The sequence below is a fragment of the Stegostoma tigrinum genome, chromosome 40 (genome assembly GCF_030684315.1).
Source record: "Stegostoma tigrinum isolate sSteTig4 chromosome 40, sSteTig4.hap1, whole genome shotgun sequence".
In the NCBI taxonomy this organism is placed as follows: domain Eukaryota; kingdom Metazoa; phylum Chordata; class Chondrichthyes; order Orectolobiformes; family Stegostomatidae; genus Stegostoma; species Stegostoma tigrinum.
The window spans coordinates 16,520,555-16,543,888 of NC_081393.1; the positions used below are offsets into that span (position 1 = coordinate 16,520,555).

The 23,334-nt window shown below is 44.6% G+C and overlaps 1 protein-coding gene across 2 annotated transcripts in view; it reads left to right on the plus strand.

Annotated features, from left to right (window-relative positions):
• The first annotated feature begins 9,593 nt into the window (after window positions 1-9,593).
• The window catches only part of LOC125448115 (phytanoyl-CoA hydroxylase-interacting protein-like), a 59,093-nt gene continuing 45,352 nt past the window's right edge, over window positions 9,594-23,334 (plus strand). For both annotated transcript variants that reach the window (XM_059641105.1, XM_059641104.1), the window contains exon 1: window positions 9,594-9,869. The gene's annotated coding sequence lies outside the window, so the exon portion shown is untranslated. The remainder of the gene's footprint in view (window positions 9,870-23,334) is intronic.

Sequence of the window (23,334 nt, forward strand, 5' to 3'; positions counted from 1 at the left end):
AATTTCCCTTCACAGCGGTATTCTTGTGAATTATCTTGAGGAAAGCAAGACAAAGCTAGCTTTAACAAAATGTGTATTTTTTTCAGTGAAACTGAAGTGGACTGTAATAAACTATACATCATTTCAACAGTTATGCAATGTCATTGAACAAATTTGATTAATAAAGTTATATTATTGGTAAAAATAAATTGCAGTGTGCACCATGGTTTGGGACACGTTTTGCCATTACAACTGACCAGAAGTTGTGTCAGGGATAACAAGGTGTTGAGCTGGATGAACACAGCAAGCCAAGCAGCATCAGAGGAGCAGGAAGACTGATGTTTTGGGCCTAGACCCTTCTTCAGAAATGGGGGAGGGGAAGGGGGTTCCAAAATAAATAGGGAGATAGGGGGAGGTGGACCGAAGATGGATAGAGGAGAAGACAGGTGGAAAGGAGACAGACAGGTCAAAGAGGTGGGGATGGAGCCAGTAAAGGTGAGTGTAGATGGGGAGGTGAGGAGGAGATAAGTCAGTCCAGGGAGAATGGACAGGTCAAAGGGGTGGGATGAGGTTAGTAGGTAGGAAATGGAGGTGCAGCTTGAGGTGGGAGGAGGGGATAGGTGAGAGGAAGGACAGGTTAGGGAGGCGGGGACGAGCTGGGCTGGTTTTGGGATCCCGTAGAGGGAGGGGAGATTTTGAAGCTTGTGAAATCCAAATTGATACAACTGGGCTGCAGGATTCCCAAGCGGAATATGAGTTGCTGTTCCTGCCAGGCCCAGGATGGACATGTCATCTGAGGAATGGGAGGGGGAGTTGAAATGGTTCACGACTGGGAGGTGCAGTTGTTTATTGAAAACCGAGGGTAGGTGTTCTGCAAAGCGGTCCCCAAGCCTCCACTTGGTTTCCCCAATGTAGAGGAGGCCACAACACAGTATACCACATTAGCATATGTGCAGGTGAAAATCTGCTTGATGTTGAAAGTCTTCTTGGGTCCTGGGATGGGGATGAGGGAGGAGGTGTGGGGGCAGGTGTAGCACCTCCTGCGGTTTCAGGGAAAAGTACTGGATGTGGTATGGCTGGACGGGAGTGGGGTGCGGACAAAGGAGTCACGGAGAGAGCGTTCACTCCGGAAAGCAGACAAGGGTGGAGAGGGAAAAATGTCTTTGGTGGCGGGGTTGGATTGCAGATCGCGGAAGTGTCAGAGGATGATGCGTTGGATTTGGAGGTTGGTGGAGTGGTACATGACGATGAGGGGGATTCTTTTTTTGTTGTTTTTGCCAGGATGGGGTGGGAGGGATGAGTTGCAGGAAATGCGGGAGACACGGTCGAGGGCGTTCTTGACCACTGCGGAGGGGATGTTGCAGTCCTTGAAAAGCAAGGACATCTGAGATGTATGGGAGTAGTATGCCTCATCCTGGGAGCAGATGCAGCGGAGGCGAAGGAATTGAGAATAGGGGATGGAATTTTTGCAGGAAGGTGGGTGGGAGGTGGTGTATTCTAGGTGGCTGTGGGAGTTGGTGGGCTTGAAATGGATAGTGGTTTCTTGGTGGTTGCCTGAAATGGAGACAGAGAGATCCAGGAAGGTGAGAGAGGTGCTAGAGATGGTCCAGGCGAACTTAAGGTTGGGGTGGAAGATGTTGGTGAAGTGGATGAACTGTTCGAGCTCCTCATGGGAGCACGAGGTGGCGCCGATACAGTCATCAATGTAACAGACGAAGAGGTGGGGTTTAGGGCCAGTGGAGGTATGGAAGAGGGATTGTTCCACGTAACCTACAAAGAGGCAGGCATAGCTTGGGCCCATGCGGGTACCCATGGCCACCCCCTTTGACTGTAGGAAGTGGGAGGAATCGAAAGAGAAGTTGTTAAGGGTGAGGACGAGTTCAGCTAAGCAGATGAGGGTGTCAGTGGAGGGGCACTGGTCAGGCCTGCGGGACAGGAAGAAGGGGAGAGCCTTTAGTCCATCTGCATGGGGAATACAGGCAGGGCTGACTACAGCTAATCGCAGACTTTGTCTGCTGCCCATCAAGCTCCCTATGGCTTTATTTTGTACTTGGAAAAGCACCTTTTCTGCCTTTCTCCCTTCAATCTGTCCCTTCCAGTACCTCAACCTAGTGCCGTCCAGCTCAAATACTCTTGCCAGTCACAGACCAAGTTTGAAGGGACAAAATATAAGGGTCTATAGCCATGTCCTCCGCACACCTCCAGGTTTCCAGCCATGCCAAATTCAACAAATACAGAGTGTGTGAAATTTTCACTTCCTGACATCACATTTTCCCCAAATCCTGATGACTGCATTGCATTTGTTCCACGTGTGGAGTGATTCACACACCTGCCGTATAAATATTAGCCTTTACTCCAAATGTTCTTTGATACAAGCATAAATTCTTTGTTGGTGAGAGTTGCAGGTTCGTGAGAACGGTTCCGGGATGAGAGACTTTAGTTATGAAGATGAACTAGAGTAGTTTGGATGGGTGTCCTTGGCAAAAAGAAGACTGAGGCGATTTGATGGAGGAATTAAAAATCCTGACAAATCTGTAGGGGGTCAGACTGTTTCCACCTGTGGAAGGATTGGGGATGAGTGGGCACAGATTTAAAGTAATTGGCAAAAGAAGCAAAAGTATGACTTGGAGAGAGACTTCCACACAGTGAGTGGTTAGGGTCTGAAATGCACTGGCTGAAAGTGTGATGGAAGCGGATTCAATCCAGACATTCACAATGGAATTAGACAGTTTGAGAATGGAAAGGATTTGCACAGGTATGGGGAGATGACAAGAGAATGGCATTAATGAGTTGCTTATTCAGAGGGCCAGTGGTGAATTGATGGGCCAAGTAGCCTCTTTCTGAGCTGCAATAAATCTGTGGTTCTGAAATTATACGCACTGCATTCAACATGTCATCAAAATGGCTGTTCTTCACCGGTGAGCCTAGACTGTGAGGGTAGTCTTCAGTTAACATCACTCAATTGAAGTATTTCTGGAACAGTATCACAGCAAAAAGCTACATAATTTATCACGGACTACAGTTTCAGCATTGACTGATCCATTCTGTTAATCCTTGCTATCACTTTTAGAATCGTATTGTATTCATCATTTTGTTCAGTATTGTGCTTTGGCTCTACTAGCTGCCACAATCTATCTCCAGCTCCTGACATTTTTTTTTCTCTTAATTCAGGCTCCTTAATCATGGGACCTGCTTGGTGAGTGTTTCCCATTTGCTCACAACCTGCCACAACCTATAAATCAGAAGTTGTTGGTGCATTTTCTGTTTCTGATCTAGTTTACTGCTGGCAGGCTCCAGAATCGATGCCTGTGTGTTATCTGCAGCAGTTGACAGCAGGTTCAAGGAACTTGATTTTCAGCTGGCAACAGTAAGCCAGGGACTCACACCCAACTGACACATACGCATGGTCAAAAGTGGTGGATTGCACTCATCACAAGTGATGGGAGACAGTGGACCCGATTCTTTGAATGGTGCTGAAAAAGGGACATGTTGCTGAGGTTTTTGGCACCTTCCAGGACAAATGCAAGAATGCCAAATTTCAAACCATAGCAACAATTTACACTACAGGAGGAAAGGGTGCTATTTCGTTGGCAAGTTGACTCTTATTGGAAACACTTTGTAGGTTGTATGAAATTTGGTGTTTTGTGTATTTGGCCTGATAAGTGCAGAAATGAAAAGCTTAGCAAGACGTCTATCCTTTTAGCAATATTCGAATTCTGTCTTGCACCACCTAAAACTCCATGCATTTCCCTCTCTAAGCAGTCACAAGTGCCATCTCTACTTTCCCAATAAACTGGGAATTCCCAACATGATTAAAACTGCTTCCAGTCATAATCTCAAGGCAAGAACCCATAATATTGCAGTATCATGTGTGAGAATCCCATTGAAGGAAACAGGTTTGGTAACTCAAACAGCAGGCAAGCAGCATCTTAGGAGCAGGATAGCTAACGTTTCGGGCCTTTTCTGATGAAGGGTCTAGGCCCAAAACATCAGCTTTCCTGTTCCTCTGGTGCTGCTTGGCCTGCTGTGTTTATCCAGCTCCACACCATGTTATCTCAGATTCTCCAGCATCTGCAGTTCCTATTATCTTTGGTAACTCAAACAGATATTCTGCCCATTCTCCATCAAATTTGTGATATTGTAACTTTGTGATATTTTAATTTACTGCTTCAAGAGTGGCTCAATTGTTAGCACTCTCTCTCTCTGAGTCATGTTTTGGATTCAAGTACCACCCCAGGCTTCACCACAAAAAGTCAAGCCTAATACAGGTGTACTGATTGAGTCATGGAGTTGTACATCACAGAAACAGACCCTTTAATCCAAGTCATCCATGCCGACCAGATATTCTAGACTAATATAGTCCTGTTTGCCAGCATTTGGCCCATATCCCTCTAAACCCTTCCTATTCATGTCCCCATCCAGATGCTTTTTGAATGTTGTAATTGTACCAGCCTCCACCACTTCCTCTGGCAGCTCATTCCATACATGCACCACCCTCTGTGTGAAAATGTTGCCCCTTAGAACCCTTTTAAATCTTTCCCCTCTCACCTTAAACCTATGCTCTCTAGTTTTGGACTCCGTTACCCTGGCAAACAGATCTCGACTATTCACCCTATCCATGCCTCTCATGATTTTATAAACTTTTCTCAGTTCACCCCATCAGCCTCCGACAGTCCAAGGAAAACTGCCCCAGCCTATCCAGTCTCTCCCTGTAGCTCAAACCCTCCAACCCTGGCAACATCCTTGTAAATCTTTTCTGAATCCTTTCAAGTTTCACAACATCTTTTCTATCACACTCTCGAACAATACCAATGAAATACTGCCTTATCTGAGACATTGAGCATTTGGATGAGAGAATCTGTTCTCTTCTGTTTTCTCAAGCATATTCAAAACAGCCCTTGGACTATTTTGGAGAACAGCAGTGGAGCTATCCCCAGAGTCTTGGCCAGTGCTTATCCTTTAACCAACATCACTAAAAACAGATTATCTGACTATTATCACATTGCTGTGTGTGGGAACTGGCTATGTACAAATTAGCTGTTGTGTTTCCCCAATTCACCAGGGACTATATTCCAAATGTACTTATGGCTGTGATGCACTTTGAGATGCCTGTGAAAAGTGGAATAAATGAATCTTTATTTTTATTCTAATTATCATAGCTGGAGACAACACAATCCCATGAGTCTAACATGCCACTACACTTCTTTCATGCAACAGTAGGCTGTGCTGTTTTCCAACAGCTTCCAACGGTGTGCTTGTAAAACAGCTCCTGTCTTTAAACAGTCATCTCCCCTTTACATTCTGGGCTTTGGTGGTGCTTTCAATCATGTCACTTTTTCACGTGACATGTATAATAAATGACTCATAATTTGCGACAAATAGAGGAAGAAAGCAGAATTACAAATTAGGAGAGACTGCCATCTGTTTCAAAGAGGGACCCATTCTCAGAATGCGAGCTGTGCAACACAGGCAGAATGCTAAAATTAGAAGTGGGAACAGTGGAAACTAAGATAGTAATGCTGCACAATGTACTTTAAATTAGGAGAGGTGGAGATGAGCAACCTGGAGTAATTATAGGGTTGGAATGGTTAACCAGAAACCACTGGGTGTAACCCAGGTGTGTGCTCAATGAAAACTGGTTTTGTCAGCTCTACGGGCACGACAACAGCTTGCAATCATCCCTCCTTGCTATGATGATCAAGCTGTTCCTCAGTGCTCTGTCCTTTGACCCACTGAGCAGTCCCACATTCCAATCCTGTGTTGAATTGGATGATGTTAGCTGGGTCAGGAGGGGGAGGAGAATTATAAGAATAAGGGGCCGTTCAGTCCCTCAGCTTGTTCATCCACTCAACAAGATCGTAGTTGATGCATATCTTAACTTCATCCATTCTTCTTTTGTTGCTAAGTGTCCTATCTACGAAAAAAAATCTAGTTATCTTCAAAATTATCATTATAAATTTAGCTAGCATCTCCTTTTTTTGTTAGAGTTTCACAAATCTGCAACACTTTGTGTCAATAAGTAGGAGCAAATTACTGCAGATGCTGGAATATGTCCTGAAAACAAAAAAATGCAGAAATCACAGTGGGTCAGGCAACATCCATAGAGAGGGAGCAAGCTAACATATAGATAAGTGTTTTGTAACTCCCCTGTCAAATGGGGACAGGGTTCTGCTTTTAAGGTTGTGTCACTCCACCAGTGGTTCAATCTTGCACTGTCCACTCTGTCAATTACCATCAAAAACCTAAGAACCTCACCACAATCAGCTCAACATATTGGAAATCCAACTCTATTTATGTGATCTCTCCTTTAAATGTAATCACTGGAACTGCGATAAAATTCTGGTGAATCTGAGCAGCAATCCACCTTCTTCCTCAGGGGGACGTGCTGTCACCTGAACTCTGTATATGTGTAATGAAACTCATTTTAAAATACATTCTTCCACAGATATGAATATCAATGCCAAGACCAGGATTTGGTACTCATCCCTAATTGCATCTTGAACTCAGAGGCCTTCTCGGCCATTTCAGAGGGCACTTAGATATTATCCACATTGCTGCCAGTCTGGAGTCACATAGAGGCCAGGCTGTATAAGGATGGCACATTTCCTTCCCTAAAGGACACTAGTAAACTAGTTGGGATTTTACAACAATTGATGGGAGTTGCCATGGCTACCATTACTGGGATTTGATATCAAGTCTAGATTTTATGAATTGAATTTATATACCACCAGCCGTCAGAGCGAGATTTGAACCCATGTCCAAGAATACTTTGGCTGCATCTGTGCACAGACCACTGAGGTGGAGAGAGCAGTAAGTGAAGCATACAGTACCTTTGCCTTATCCTCCTTATTTATAGGGGCACAGAATATAAGGGCAAGGGGTTGATGTTGAACTTGTACAAGACACTTATTAGACATCAGCCAAAGTATTGTGAGCAGCTCTGGGGACCACTTTGTAGGAAGGATGTGAATTGGAGAGGGTACATAAGCAATTTACAAGAATGGCTCTAGGGGTGAGAAACTTCAGTCATAAGGATATATTGAAGAAGTTAGGGCTGTTCTCCTTGGAAATAGGAAAGTGGAGAAGAGATTTGATAGAGGCCTTCAAAATTGTGAGCGGGTTACATATGGTAGCTGGGAGGAAATTATTCCCATCTGTAAAAGAAGCAAGAAAGCACAGGAATATAGTTATTTGCAAAAGGAGTAATGGTAATATGAAGGAAAAAAATTCACTCAGTGGACTGCACCATTTGGAAGTGGGTTGGAGGCAGGTTCCACTGATCCATGAGTGTGGGGGAATAGCTGAAGATTGGCACTGGGTAATAATGCCCATCTGAAGAGCCAGTGCAGGCAATGATGGCTCCTCAAAGGATTCCTCTGTGCTGTAAAACTTACATGATTCTGAAGAACATTAACCTGTACCTTTGGACTACTATCTCATTGATGTTACCACGATGCTGCCCATACCCCCACCCTTTGCATTCTAGTTTTCAAATTATTAAGGATTACATTCCAATAACCATGCTGATTTGCTTTTCTTGGCTCCTGAAAGGTACTATTTTGTCTTGCTCTATAATTCAGGATAAAATAGGTCTGGAAAAGCCAAATAAAGAACACCCCTGTGTCAACGACAGCACTGTAATATGACCTGGTCAAACCCAAAGATCGTTTACCAAAGCAGACTTCTCTTTTCATTGGGACATGAATCTTCTCCTACTCCATGCGACATCTTTCCAACTTGCTGCGCAGCACAATGCTGCATTCTCCAGCATGCAAATATCAAGCCCACTTCTCCAGTGCTTCACTGTTGTCTGCTGCATGTAACAGCATGTTCCACCTTTTCAACATATCCTACATTGTGAAATTCTTCCTAAATTCTTCGTTTGATCTGCTAGTTTTAGTTGACATTCAGGGGATCACCTTTTCTAGACCTGCCCACAAGTGAAGAGAATTTCTCCTCGCTCATCCAATTAAAGCTCCTCCTAAACGGCAAGCTATCAAGGCAGTTTGAGAAATGGTTATTAATGGTTTACGCAGTCTCAGGCTTTGTAAGTAGCAACAGAGAATACAAAAGCTGTGGTGAACCTTTATATTGGTTTGATGTTGCCTGGCATATTGTGTCCAATTCTGTGAGCTTATACCTTAGGAAGGATTTGGAGGCAGTTTATAAGATTCAGAGAACATAGATCATTACAGCACAGTACAGGCCCTTCGGCCCGCGATGATGTGCCGACCTGTCATACCGATCTCAAGCCCATCTAACCTACACTATTCCATGTACGTCCATATGCTTGTCCAATGACGACTTAAATGTACCTAAAGTTGGTGAATCTACTACCGTTGTAGGCAAAGCGTTCCATTCCCTTACTACTCTCTGAGTAAAGAAACTACCTCTGACATCTGTCCTATATCTTTCACCCCTCAATTTAAAGCTATGCCCCCTCGTGCTCGCCGTCACCATCCTAGGAAAAAGGCTCTCCCTATCCACCCTATCTAACCCTCTGATTATTTTATACGTTTCAATTAAGTCATCTCTCAACCTTCTTCTCTCTAATGAAAACAGCCTCAAGTCCCTCAGCCTTTCCTCGTAAGACCTTCCCTCCATACCAGGCAACATCCTAGTAAATCTCCTCTGCACCCTTTCCAAAGCTTCCACATCCTTCTTATAATGCGGTGACCAGAACTGTACACAATACTCCAAGTGCGGCCGCACCAGAGTTTTGTACAGCTTCACCATAACCTCTTGGTTCCGGAACTTGATCCCTCTACTAATAAAAGCTAAAACACTGTTTGCCTTCTTAACAGCCCTGTCAACCTGGGTGGCAACTTTCAAGGATCTGTGTACATGGACACCGAGACCTCTCTGCTCATCTACACTACCAAGAATCTTACCATTAGCTCTGTACTTTGCCTTCCGGTTACTCCTACCAAAGTGCATCACCTCACACTTATCTGCATTAAACTCCATTTGCCACCTCTCAGCCCAGCTCTGCAGCTTATCTATGTCTCTCTGCAACCTACAGCATCCTTCGTCACTATCCACAACTCCACCGACCTTAGTGTCGTCTGCAAATTTACTAACCCATCCTTCTACGCCCTCATCCAGGTCATTTACAAAAAGAATGGTTCTGGGTTTTACCTGGAGCGACTGGAAAAAGCTCTTCTCCATGGACAACAGCAAATTTGATCGAGGTGTTCAAAATCATGAGGGGTGCCTGGGACAGTGTCTACAGGGAGAAACTGTTCCCATTGGTGGAAGAATCCAGAGCCGGGGAGGACAAATTTAATGTTATTGACAGAAAAAAAAGGCCCTCGTGAGGAAAGAACGAACTGAATCGCTCTTCAATTATTTAGAGATATGCGATTTGCAGGGCTACAGAGAAGGGAAGGCGAGAAGGGTAAGGCCAGAGAGAAGGGAAGGGGAGGAGGGTAATGGGCATATAGCGCTAGTACCAGCACGATGGGCCGAACGGCCCGTCTTTGCAATTAGGTGAGCTGCTAAGTTGGACCCTCGCTTACTGCCCCACTCCACACCCTTCCCAGCCTGCAGGCACCGGAGTGAGGTGTCCCCTTTAAAAGGGGGTGTGTTCCTGGAGGGTTCAAGATTCTCCGGAGACTGCACGAATGTGGGGATTATGCAGCGATTTGACGTAAGATCAGCTGTTGCTGGGAGGCAGCTCCACCGAGAACAGAGCAGCGTCTGAGGCGAAGGCACAAGAAGGGGAAGAATTTGTCTAACCACCAAAAAAAATGCAGCTGGAATAAACTCAGCCACTGCAACCTAGCTCCCTCCCCCACTCCAAAGAAAACCTCCCTCCCTCCTCCCTACGAATCGCAGGCTTGCAACTTGACGTTAAGCGACAGTGAAGAAGGGAAAAGCCGCAGTTTCAGGTGGGTGCCCTGCCGATTCTCCCTTCACAAGCGGTTGAATGGACGCTTTCATTTCCAGGGAAGGAAAGCGATGACTGTTTATGCAACTGAAGGCGCGCTGCGCCAGCCCAGACACACAGGAGAATATCTCCATCTGTGCTGTGCTGGGGGAACCGGGGAAAATGTGTCTGAAAGGAGGAAAAATCCTCCTTTCCCCACAATCCAGTCAATGCAGTAAGAGAGCTGGATAAACACATGTAGCACTGGAGGGGGGAGATTCCGCTGTTCTATCCCCCGGAGTAAGATGTCTCGCTCCCTGGTTGACTTAACCAGTTCAGTACCATGGACAGCACAGCGGCGACGGTGTGCCGGGGGCTGGCGGGCCTGGGGGGGACTACTCCAGACCCACAAGCTTCAAAACGGTCTGGACGCACACCTTCCGGAATGGTGCGACTTCCATGGGACAAAAATTCCTCCGGGACGTGAGAGGAACAGTGGTGCCTTGTCCCGCTTTGAAAATTGGAACGGTCCATTTCATCTTTGGTTAATTGAGAGTATCGTTGTTTTAACTACTCCATTAGTTTTTGTATTGTGTGTGTGTGTGTGTGTGTGTGTCTGTGAGAGAGAGAGGGAGGGAGGGAGGGGGTGGGGTGGGGGCAGAGTATCACATTCAGCAGCACAGTTCGAAACCCAAGGATGGTGTCCTTTCCTGCACCAGAGTGCCCAATTTATAATCCCTCAGCTGACCTCTTCAATTGGACTGGCAGTGCCAATCACTCACTAAGTAGGCAAAGTTATCTAAACCCATTCCATGGAGCAAGGCATCTTACCTATGATGACTGACTTGAGCGTACCTCTTACACTAACCCACGTTTTACCATCCAAAGGTTCCGCACCATTTATTTTCCAGTATAAAGCAGTATCCGCTCTGCATTATTATACCACCTACCCATCACCAATGGTTTCCCCATTAGTGTCTCAGCAGTAGCAGACCCAATAAGAACAGATTCAGCTGAATGCCGCTTGGTTAGAAGCCTGGGAACCACTGTTCGCCTGGTAACCTTTCACTTGGGAATGAGGAGATCTGAGTCAGCTACACCTGACAATCTCACTTCACTGCAAAGCAGACATATTGTGGACCCTTGGAGATGCTGCTCAAAGCAGAATAATCACCCTTGGGCAGACTGGCTGAAAATTCATAGCAAAATAATTAATTCATATTCCAACACCCCGACACAAACAAGCTACGATTCTGATACATATGCATTGACACACAAACACGAACACGCACAGGCACACACACCTACACACCCTCTGAGTCACATATAAGACATACTGTGATACGTACACACATTAACCTCATATATAAACACTACCAGTTGAACTGTTTAACAAACCGATTTCGGTGAAGTTTTAATCTTTTTGTTCACACTAGTGCCACTGGCATTGTGCGTTATAATACATCTCAGACAAACAGAGCTTAGGGTTCATCCACAATCAGATACAGCCAGATCTGCGTTTGTGAAAACAAAATGGCTGAATGAAGCATTGTATAGGGAATTCACCTCACTGGGGCACTCTCTGGCCCATGTTGAATCAGACAGTTGTCAGTCTAAATGGAGGTTTGTGTCCATCTCTGCCCTTTCATTAACCACTGCCTTTCCTCATACTACCCACTTTCTATTCACATGGCAAATATTACTCGAATGGGCCAGAGTGCGTTTCTGGCTGTCACAGTTTCTCTGTTTCCATGGGAACACCAGCGTGGGATGTGGAAGTCACTACCAGCATTTATCGTGAGAAGAATAAATGGTTTTTCTCTGGATTTCTTTCTATCTGGGCATGGAGAACTGGTTTGAAGACAGAACCACAACAAATTCCATTGTATGGTGCCATTAACATGGATAGTATCCCAAGGTTTATCCCTGAGTTAGGGTAATGTCTCAGAGCCTGGTCAAAAAGGCCACATTTGAAAGATGGGATTTTAAATGGGAAGAGAGCAAGAAAAAAAGCAGAGAGATTTTGGGATGAAGCCACAAAGAATATGAGTAAGAAAGGTGAATATTACGTCTTCAATGACAGGCTGAAAGGCAGATATACTGCAAGCTAGAGTCAGTTTCTGATGATAAGGTGCATGTAAGGATGGAGAGGAGATTATCTGGAATGAGCCCTTTGTAGATGAAGGTCAGTATTTTCACCTCAATGCTTTAAGACGCTGGAAGACTGGCGGCCTGGACATGTGGAACCCTGTGGTTTGAAAATATTGATATTTATAGAGGAAGCATGTTCAGTCAAGAGCACCTTCATTGCACTGAGCTTAGTGGAGGGATAAAGCATAAAAACGGTTTCAGCAGCAGTGGGTGGGTTAAGGAGGAAAGGGGCCAATATTGTAGAGATATAGGTTAGCAGTAGCAGAGGAACTGTGAGCTTCTGAAGAGCTTTCAATGTATGCAGCCTTGGAGAGGAGGTGGCAGAGTGATAATAGCACTGGGCTAGTAATCCAGAGCCCTATGCTAATGCTCCAGAGACATGAGTTTGAATCCTACCAAAATAGAGTGTAAAATATGAATTCAGTGAAATCTTGAATTTTAAAAATTCATTCATGGGATATGGGCATCACTGGCTAGACCAGCATTCACTACCCATCTCTATTTGCCTTTGAGAAGGTGGTAGTGAGCAGCTTTCTTGTACCTCTGCTGTCCATGTAGAGCTACAATGCTGTTAGGGACAGAATTCCAGGATTTGGATCCAGCAACACTGAAAGAGCAGGAATATATTTCTAAGTCGGGATAGTGAATGGCTCAGAGGAGAACTTGCAGAGGGTGGTGCTTTCATGATTCTGCTGCCCTTGTCTTTCTTGATGGAAGTGTACACAGGTTTGGAAGGTGCAAAAGAGACTTAAGGAGATTATTAGTGACCATGTAGTTGTTGTTGACTGTGGTAAAACCCATCTGATTCAGTGATGTCTTTTAGGGACGAAAATCTGTCCTTAACTGGGCTGGCATACATGTGACTCCAGACTCACAGAAACATGCTTGACTTTTAACTGCCCTCTGAGGCAGCCAAGGAATCCATCCAGTTTGAGGACAGTTGGGAATGGGCAATAAATGCTGGTCAGCCAGAGATATTCACATCCCATAAATGCATTGGAGAAAGGTACCTGGCATAAGATGAGAAATGTAACAGCACTTAAGTCTCTACAACCTCAGAACATTAAATACACAGGCGAATTATCATGGAATATGTTCTCACATTGTGCCCAATATAATTTTTCAGTCAGTGCGCATCTCTGAAAAAACTTCCCAAAAACCACCACGGATATTTCACCATCAAACACTAATATAGCACCAATCATATCCTCAGGATGACACGAAGCCAACAAAGTACTTTGGAGGTGCAGTCAGTGCTGTAATACAGCAATTAGTTCGGGCACTGCAAGGTCCCATAAGCTGCATTGGCCAGATAATCTTTTCTTTCAGGTATTGGTCAGAGTATTGTCCAGGAAACCAGGGACAGCTTCTAAATCATTCTTCAAATAATGCTGTGGGATCTGAAGGCAGACAGCATCTCGAATTTAACACTGCATCTGAAAGGCAGCATCTCTGTTGGTGCTATGTTCCCTTAGTACTGCACAGGGATGTCAGCCTAGCTTCAGTGCTAAAGCATGGCTTTTATATTCATGGGAGATAAGGGTCACTGGCATATCAGTATTTAATGCCCATCTCTAACTGCCCAGTGCTGAGCTGCTTTCTTAACTACTGCAGCTTGTGAGGTATGGGAACACACACAGTGCTGTTAAGGGAGGCTGTTACAGGATTTTGACAACCACACTGTAGAAACAGTGAAATATTTCCAAATAAGGATGATGTGTGGTTTGGAAGGGAACTTGCTGGTGCCTGTGTCTCCACGTTTCTGCTATCCTTGACCTTCTAAATGATAAATGTCATGTGTTTGGTAAGTACTGTCAAAGGGAACCTTTGCAAGCACCTGAACATGCACTGTGGCCTCTGTGCATCCGTGGTCAAAGGAGTGATGGTGGATGTGGCACCAGATGACGTAGAGCTCCTTGAGCATTGTTGGAGCTGCGTTCATCCAGGTACTCCTGACTTTTGCTTTGGACATGGTGGAAGATATTGGTGTAGTCACAAAGCACTGCACCAGTAGTTCAGGGGCCCAGCCTAATGGTTTGGGGTCACAGGTTCGAATCTCACCAGAGCAGATGGTTGAATTTAAACTGAATTAATAAGCCTGGAAAGCTAGTCTCAATAGTACTGTCCATGACAACTATCATTGATTGTTGTAAAATCCCATTGGGGTTCAATCATGCTCTTCAGGGAAGTAAATTCATTTTTGCCTAACTGTGATTCAAGGCCCCCAGCAATGGGGTTGAGTCTTAATTGCCACTCAGCTCAAGGACAACAAATATTGGCCTTGCTAGAAAGTCCCAAACCTTATGAAAGTATTATAAAAAATGTATCACTCATCCAACTGAGGCTTGAGCTTAGGATAAGAGGCAAGTCTGCTGACCATTGTACTACAATTGTCACCGCCGAACACCCTTTAAAAGATCTCAATCTGAGCAGAGGCCTGTACAAGCAATGTCTGAGTGAAAACAAAACGGAAAAGCCTCCAGTTTTCTCTCTGCAGCTACAATGGCACAGCTGACATCTTTCTGATGATTGCTTTCCACTGGAGAGACACAGGAGGTACCATTTGTTGCTGTAAAGATGTTTCCACCATTAGAGCAAAATGAATTGTTTATTAGTCAACCTGAATTGTATACCAAGAGTCACAAATTCAAACTGTCACCATGCTGTAGATGTCGCCATTTAAATCAACCTCTGAAGCCTTGAAAAATCCCTCCACAAGCTGGCTTACAGTCTGAGTCTGCAAGTGATCTGTCAGTCTGGGTGTTTGCGAGCTTGTCGTTCGCCAGGTGGAGTCTGCTCTGTGGGGACAAATCTTAAACCCTGGTGCACCTTTGCAATATAGCCCTTATCACTTGTCTGATTTATTTGGACCCAGTTAGAATGTAACGAAAACACACAACAGTGGGGTGAAAAATTAAGGCTGACAGCTAATGCACTGCACTGATGCAGAGGTCCTATTTGTTTGATCAGATGTTCGCAGCTCAGATACTGACGCTGCCCATTCCTGAAGGGCTATGGGAGAGTTGCGTACAGCACATGTTGAGTCAACAATTATGAGTTAGTTGCTGCCATGCAGGGACCAATAGATATTTCATGTGCCACACACCGGAGAGCAATAATCTTAGCCTGCTGTGGAGTATATAAATGAGAACCTTGATGTTGCAGCATTGATGGCCACTCCCACTGAGATGCTGGTTACATTGGAAGGCTGCTCAGACATTCAGACAGCGTGTACAGGGAACAGCATTTCCTCCCAAAACCTCTGGTGCATTTCCCTGTGACTGCAACTCACCACCTTACTGTAACCTTTGTGTGGACAGGTCACCTATGACTCTGCCCACTCTGTAAAGTGGCAACAATACTCGCTGGCAAATCCACTGAGCCTCCAAAAACACTCCAGGCCTTGTCAAAGCAGACCTTAAAAATCATAAATCCAGACTAACTGGGTGCCTGTCCCTTTAAACAATGGACCCCTCATGCAGGCTTTGGCAATCAGTGTGAAAATCATCCAAATGGACTAAACTAGGAAAAAGGGCTTCACCTGAAACAGCAGGACCATGTGATATTGTGCCCTTTCCCACCATGTGCAGTGTTCATGTGGGATGCTGGTGTGAGTGTCCTTCTAAGACCATTTTGAAAAGGAAGACTAGAAGCATTTCTCGAGGGTGGGCTAGAAGAGACCAGTCACCTTTCAGCAGTTGCTGAACACATGCAGCTGTTGATCAAATGAAGTGCAGTGATTTAATAAAAGAGTTCAGCGTGAGCTAACCTGCGAGGGTGTTGCTACATCATTTAGTATTATGAGTCAGCATTAAGAACAGTACTTACAGAGTCAAGAGACATCCCCCACACAATTGGCTGCACCATCTGCTATTAACCTGTCCATGAACAAATCTCAGAATGCGCAAAAACAAAAATGGTGAAAAAAGACATTTTTGCAACAGCCTTTTATGCCTATTCACAATGTAATGGGAACTAAGGTTTACTGGAAGGGAATCATGGGTTATAGGGAAAAGATGGCAAGGTGGAGTTGAAGATTATCAGTTCAGTCATGTTCTCAGTACAGAGCAGAAAGTACGTATAGAATCCCTACAGTATGGAAAGAGGCCATTTGACCCATCAAGTCCACACCGACTCTCCAAAAGCATCCTCCCTAGACCCAACCTGCCCAGCCTATCCCTGTAATCCCGCATTTCCCATGGCTAATCCACCCAACTCGCACACTGCTGGACACTGTGGGCAATTTAGCATGGCCAATCTACACAATCTGCACATCTTTGGACTGTGGGACGAAACTGCAGCACCCAGAGGAAACCTGCACAGACATGGCGAGAAAGTATAAACTCCACAGCGACAGTCACCTGAGGGAATCAAACCCAGAACCCTTGTGCTGTGAGCCACTGTGCCACTCGATGGGCTGAATTGCTGGTGCTGCTCCTGTATCTAATGGTCTATTCCCAGGAAATTTAAAAAATATTCTTTTAAGTTTACTGCAATAGAAAAATAATATTGTAATTAGATCGTTCAGCTGCACAGCTTGTCTCTTCTTTTGGTGCTCAGGGTGCCACCTCACATTCAAATGGCACTGATGCCAGCATTTTACAATATCAGACAGAGTATACTGCTTGTGGGGCATCAATGATACTTAAGCTCAATGCTGCAGTCCTCTCTTAACCTTGCACAGCTAAATAGGTGCTCAGCAGAAAGAAAGCACACTCCCCACCCCTTTCTCCCCAATGTGCTTCAATAGGATTATCAAATCCTATCAGGCAATGTCCCTATAAAATGTCGCCGTGGTGCAGTGCCAGTTTCTTTCAGTGCACAACATAATGTAGCTACTGAACCTGGAGCACGGCTTGTGTGTACCATCCAGGCTGTTGCATGGCTGTGTGCTCTCACAATGTAACATGCTCTTAGGTTTGTTGCTTATTCATCCCTGCTGGCACATGCTGAGTTACTGAAAGTGTTCGGTGGTTTGCACTGTCATTTACATTTGGTGAAGCTGACAGCGAATGGTGTGGCATGTGGTGGTAGACTCAGTTCTGACTTCATGACCACCTTCTCATTGATTCATGGCTGTTGTATTTACTATCTTCACCCTTCTTGCTTAATCAGCAGTGCAAAAATGAACTTTTCTCAGGAAATGGCTTGGTTGAAACATTGCCATTATACAATGAGCAGGCCCCTATGAATTACCATTGTGTGGCCCAGCAACAGTGTAATCAATACATTCATTCCTTCGTGGCTGAATGAACTGTGACTAATTATGTTTCTCACAAATCAAGGAAGAGGAATGATAATCGTACTGTCACGGCCTGCATACACCCTGCTTACACCATTATGCGTTCTCAATGCAACATTTGTAAGCGTGAATGGAGAAGATTTGGATTTATAAGGTGCCTTTTATGTCCCGAAAGCAATGCAGTGTTTTTTGAAGCAGAGCTATGATGTGCACAGCAAACTCCCACAAACAGCAAAGGAGGAGGTGATCTTGCAGGGATGGTGGTTGAGCAGTAAACATTGGCCCAGATCTCCCATGTTCTTCTTCAAACTATTGATGTGGGATCATCAATACACTCCCCAACAGGGCAGGCAGGGCCTCAGTCAAATTTGAGGTATGCTGCACTAGTCTAATACCACATCATGTCTAGGCCAGTCACTCTGGTTCTTTTTTCTGATGCCAGGTCTGTGCAGGTTACTAACATTATGGCAGAGGAAGGTATTTACATTAGCTCCTCTGTACTCCATGTCAAGATGGGTGCCCTGGTCTGTGGGTCCTCCAGGCAGAATGCTTTGCTTTACATGTAAGTTCAAAGGAGATCAGTGTAATTCATCTCAGAAAGGGTTTTATTGCCTCTCGTATTAAAGGTGAAAGCATATTATTTAAAGATTAATAGAATAATGGACAGAGAGACAGAGAATTTAGAAGAAGCACAAAATGCATAACAAATGAGAACAGTCCTTGGGAGCTTGGCCATCTGGATTTTCATGTGAGATTACTGACATTAGAAGATGAGGTCATGGGATAACAGAAAGATAGAGAGGCCATTCAATCAATCATGTCTATGCCAATGACAAAAAAGAACAGCTAACTTGCCTAATCCCACTCTTCAGCTCTTGGTCCTTACAGCATTTCAAGTGAATATTTAAATGTGCTTCTTTCAAATCATGTCTGTTTATATCTGCTATCAGGCACTGAATTCAAGAGCTTCACCATCTTTTAAGTAAAAAGAAAATTCTCCTCACAAATCAAGGAAAAGGAATGATAATCGTACTGTGACGCCAGATACTAAAGTCTTTCAAGAGTTGACGGATTTCATTCAGGAACATTACGATCCCAAGCCTCCTCTAATTCTGAGACACTGTCGGTTTTACTTGGCAATGTGAGAACCGGGGATTCTGTCTTGAGGCTTTTGATGAAATTAAGATGACTGACAGAGGCATGTGATTTTAGTTCAACTCTAAATGGGATGCTGAGGGACCGATTGGTATGTGAAATTAATGGTGTAACTATGCAAAAACGCTGACCAGCTGAACCCAACTGGACTTCAAACAGGCATTACAACTGACTTTATTACTGGGAAATGCGGCAAGTGGAGCATATAAGTTACAGGGTATTCCAATGGAAGTGGATGCCCTCGCCAGTCCAATTCAGCTTGGGGAATACCACTTCAGTAAAGGCAATTTCATAGCCTCACTTAGGACATATCCTGAACAGAGGGACTCTAAGTTAGCCCACAGCAAAACCCCAAAACAAAGACAAGCCTTGGCCAAACAGTTAACATGTTCTTCAGGATCCAGGCCGGGAAACCATTGTAGTTGCTGCCAGAATGTGGACTCAAGACAGTAAAACAGTTCCACTAGACCTAAACTGAGTAAGAAAGCTCATAGGCCGGTATCCAGCAGAATGCACATTCTGGAAAGTCCACATCTGCTTTGGAATGGTTAAATTGCTTGGCAACATCCAAATCAGAATCAATCAAAATAAATGTCTGGTTTAATAGTCACCCAGTTCTAATGGAGATTGATACTGGCACAGCCACTTCAGCGATTGCTGAACCAGTCTTTAATAAAATTCGCTCTGCACTCCAACCCTTACGTTTGTGCAAGATCTTGGCTAGGCAGAGAACCTACACCAGGGAACCATTACAGATTAAGGGTACATCAGGGTCATTTTAGCTCATAGGTGGCCCAATGGAGAGGAATGTCCAATTGTGGATTTTGGCTAATGCAGAGCATAAATACGCCCAGATAGAGAAGGAAGGCCACATTTGAAGTCAACAAGTTCCATCAATATCTTTGAAGACATAAATTTGTAATAATAACAGTTGTAACAACGACAAGTTGGAACACCATCCAGGAAGCCAAAAAGCAAATGTGGATGCACTGAGCCATCTCACGCTGGCAGATACACCACAGGTGGTACCACCATTTGAAGATTCTATAAAGGTTTTTAATTTTCTGGGCACAGTTCTAGTCACAGCTGACAATATCAGACTTTGGTTGCAGAAGGATCTGGTTCTGGCAGAACTGAAGCAGCTGATGTTGACAGGGGAAAGCAAAGGGCCGCCACAAACAGAAATGAAACCCTTTTGGACCTGGAGAGACCAGATCACAACCAAGGATGGCATATTGTTGTGGGGAGCTAGACTGATTGTCCTGATCAAAGGTGCTGCCAGATACTAGCTGAACTCCACCAGAGTCATCCAGGGGTTTCCAAAATGAAGTTATTGGTGAGATGTTTTGTCTGGTGGCCAGAGCTGGATGCAAACATAGCTGTGATGGTGGGACAGTGCCCAGAGAGCCAATAAGGACATAACTTGCCCTCAACAGCTCCCCCACATTCACGGAAATGGGCAGGTAAACCCTGGACTCGGTTACACATCGAACATGCGGGTCCTTTCATGGGCTCATTGTTCTTAGTCATTGTGGGCTTCCACTCAAAGTGGCTGGACACGCATAGAGTTCATTCATCAAACATAGGGGACGATGACAGAAAAACCGCATACATCTTTTGCAATACGCGGACTCCCAGAAGTGTTGGTCACAGATAATGGCCATTGTTTCCCAGCAGGGAATTTGCGTATTTCTTAAAGTCGAATAGTATTTGTCATAAAATGACAGCTCCATCCCATCTATCATCCAATGGTCTGGCAGAAAAAGCAGTCCAATCTTTGAAGGCAAGCTTAAAGATAAAGCCTACAGCTTCACGAGATACCAAACTGTCCTGGTTCCTACTTGATTATCAGACCAGCCCTCATGCAACTACAGGGATAGCTCCAGCAGAGTTGCTAATTGAGAGAAGACTTTGCACCAGGTTAAATCTGATCCTCCCAGACCTGCTGGGGGGCAGGGGCAGGGAGGTGGGCACGTTTGAAACGGTGTCAGGAATGCCAATGCCAGACACAAGACTCTGCTAAGCAAGACAGCTTACTTCAGGGGATGAAATTTGTTGCAGGAATCACAGGAATGGCCCTGCATGTCCAGGCCATGTCCAGTGACCTGAGGTCAGGTCCAGTGATGTACAAAGCTCAGGCAAGTGTGATGGTCCTGAACAAGCACATGGACCATAAGAAAGCTGCAAAATCACAAACAGTGCAGGACCAAAACATGCCCAGCTTTTTGACTGCCTTTCTGACTGTTCTGGACTTTATTTCCTTGGAACAGAGGGAGGCTGAGCGGAGATTTAATGGAGAAATGTATAATATCATGAGGGGTCTTAACAGAATGGATAGGATGAGCTGAGAGGTTCTCCCACTCCGTCAAGTGTTGGCGATACCTCAGAATCTGAGATGGACATGGCGGATGCCTTTGCTGCCTGAAGAGGAGAATTAATTTCTTCTGAGACAATCTGGGTGCAAGAGGCGAGCTATTGTGCATTATACACAGCCCTTATCAGAGACAGAGTTGGAGGAATCTGACACACTGCTAAAATGCCTCAGGAGGAGCTATTTAAAAAAATGGCCTCTATCCTTGAACTCAGAGGAGGAGGGATGTAGTAATTGTACAAAGTCAGCCTGGCGGACCCCATAGAATATGAGATCCCTGACTGGGTCTGTTAATCCGGTTCAGTTAGCAAACCCTGGCTGACAGATATTAAGAGCAGTGTCAGAGGTTCTATTCACTCTGAGATCTGGCTCTGAAGGAGTTGGACCAGTGTCAAGGACTCTTTACATGTGAGTAAAGGGTGACGTGGTGACAGGATACAGGCCTCTGTGGAGACTTTTCCCCGCCCCCTCCCACCATCCCCACCCCAATTACCCAGCAACTTGCTTTAAATGTACGACCCTAGTATTAACATCTCAGCTCATCCTGTCCATTCTGTTACACAGAATGCTGGATATCTGATATCAAAAATGCTGGAGAAACTTAACAAGTCTTGCACGAAATGACGGTAGAAATTGCAGAAGCAACTGGCTGTAATCTTTCAGTCTTCCTTGAGTATATTTATACAGAACTGGCTGAGTTACAGGAAACATTGCATAATGGATATTTTTTGGGCTGGAGGAAGATTCATGTTGGAGTTCCCCATGGATCAATATTGACATCCTTGCTTTTCTTGGTAATATATTAATGATCTACATCTTGGTGTGCAGGGGACAATTTCAAAGTTTGAAGATGATATAAAACCCTGGAAGAATTGTAAACTGTGAGGAAGACAGCGTAGAACTGTAACAGGACACTGACATGTTGTTAGAGTGGGCGAATAGGTGGCATGTAAATTTCAATGCAGAGAAGTGTGAGGTAATGTATTGTGAGGTGAGTTAAGCCACAATCTTTAAGCATGGGATGCACGTTATAGAAACAAGAGTGGGTTATCTTTGCTTGTTGGACGATGCTGGAGTAATGTTTGATTTGGCAGCAGTAATTGACCACAGCAGTGCTTTAAGTTGATAAAGCTTTCTATGCACAATATAAAGCTAGAGCAGGAAGCAGAAAATGAGTTGCAATTTGATAACAGCTTAATAATATTCAAATAGGGACTGGAAGGCTAGAAACTGCACATGTGCAGGCAGGTGACCCTCTGAGATTGAGATTTGTGCTGAGGAGGATGGTATATGTATTGCACCCTTAAATGTTTCATGTGGACAGGAGGTAGCAGGAGTGTCACAATCCTTACTTCTGCCAGTTCACGTACTTGGCCTGCCTGTCAGTAATTGGTTCAAATTCTGCTCCTGCATCCCATCAAGGCTGCTCAGAGGAAGTGCCATTGTCAATAATGTTACCTTTTGGAGAAGGCATTAAACACAAGTCCCATCTGCCCAGTCTGGTGAAGTTTCAAAGATCCCATGACACTATTTGAAGATGAGCAGAGAGCCATCTCTTCTGGTGTCATGACATACGACTTTGCTCAAGTCTGACCCAATGAAGATTTCTCTGTCTGCAACAGAAATTCCACCTCATTGGCTGTGAGATGATACAAGGATGATGTGATAAGACGAGTTCTATTTTTACTGCCATTTTTCACCTCAGTGAGCATAACCACCAGAATAGGAACAATGTCTGATCAGGAGACGTCCAAGTGTGAGATGAATGATCATATCTCACTATGATGTTAGCAAGAAGGGTTCAGCTGCAGCAGATTAAAATAGAGGAGTCTCAGCCAGTGTACATGTTGGGTTCATCACTGAACTGTAGGTTCGGGGAGATGAATAGACCTTCCCTGAACACACACTATTTTATCATTACACTGGGACTGCATCCAACTGAAGCCCATTGCTTCCTGTTGCCATGTGCCACCATTCCCCCACCCTGCTGTCTGCTTCTCTGTGCTCTTCACTCATACTGATGCAACCCCAGCCAAAATAATTCCTCATACATCATCTTTGGACAATAGGAAGGAGAAATTGTTAAGACAATATCGGCACTGTTCTCAAGGACTGAATATTGCTTTCTCACAAATGACTCCCAGGGGCCTTTACCAATGAGTATAACACAAGCAAAATCAAATGTTCTCTGTTCGGTCTATAAACCCCTTATCTCCATTCCAATGTTTTTCATGTTGTCCAAGTGTCTCCAATTTGCTTCAATAACTGGAGTTCCATGACCATTGTTGCTAGGTTACAGATTGACACCCAGTTGTAATGTCAGAAAATCATCCTTTGCACTTTCCTTCTGATTTCCTCTTGTAGCTTTTCTAAGAGTCTCAGCTGGTGTCCCTGGCGTCTCTAAATGCCCAATTTCTGTCATCTCACACTCAACATTCATTCTGCTTGTGGTAACTGGAAAGAGGTCAGCCGGGGTCCTCCCAGATTATGAGTTCCTTGATTAGGGTTGTTAACCTGGTTCAATTAGGGAGCACTGGCTGACAGATAAGAACAGGAGCATCAACATCC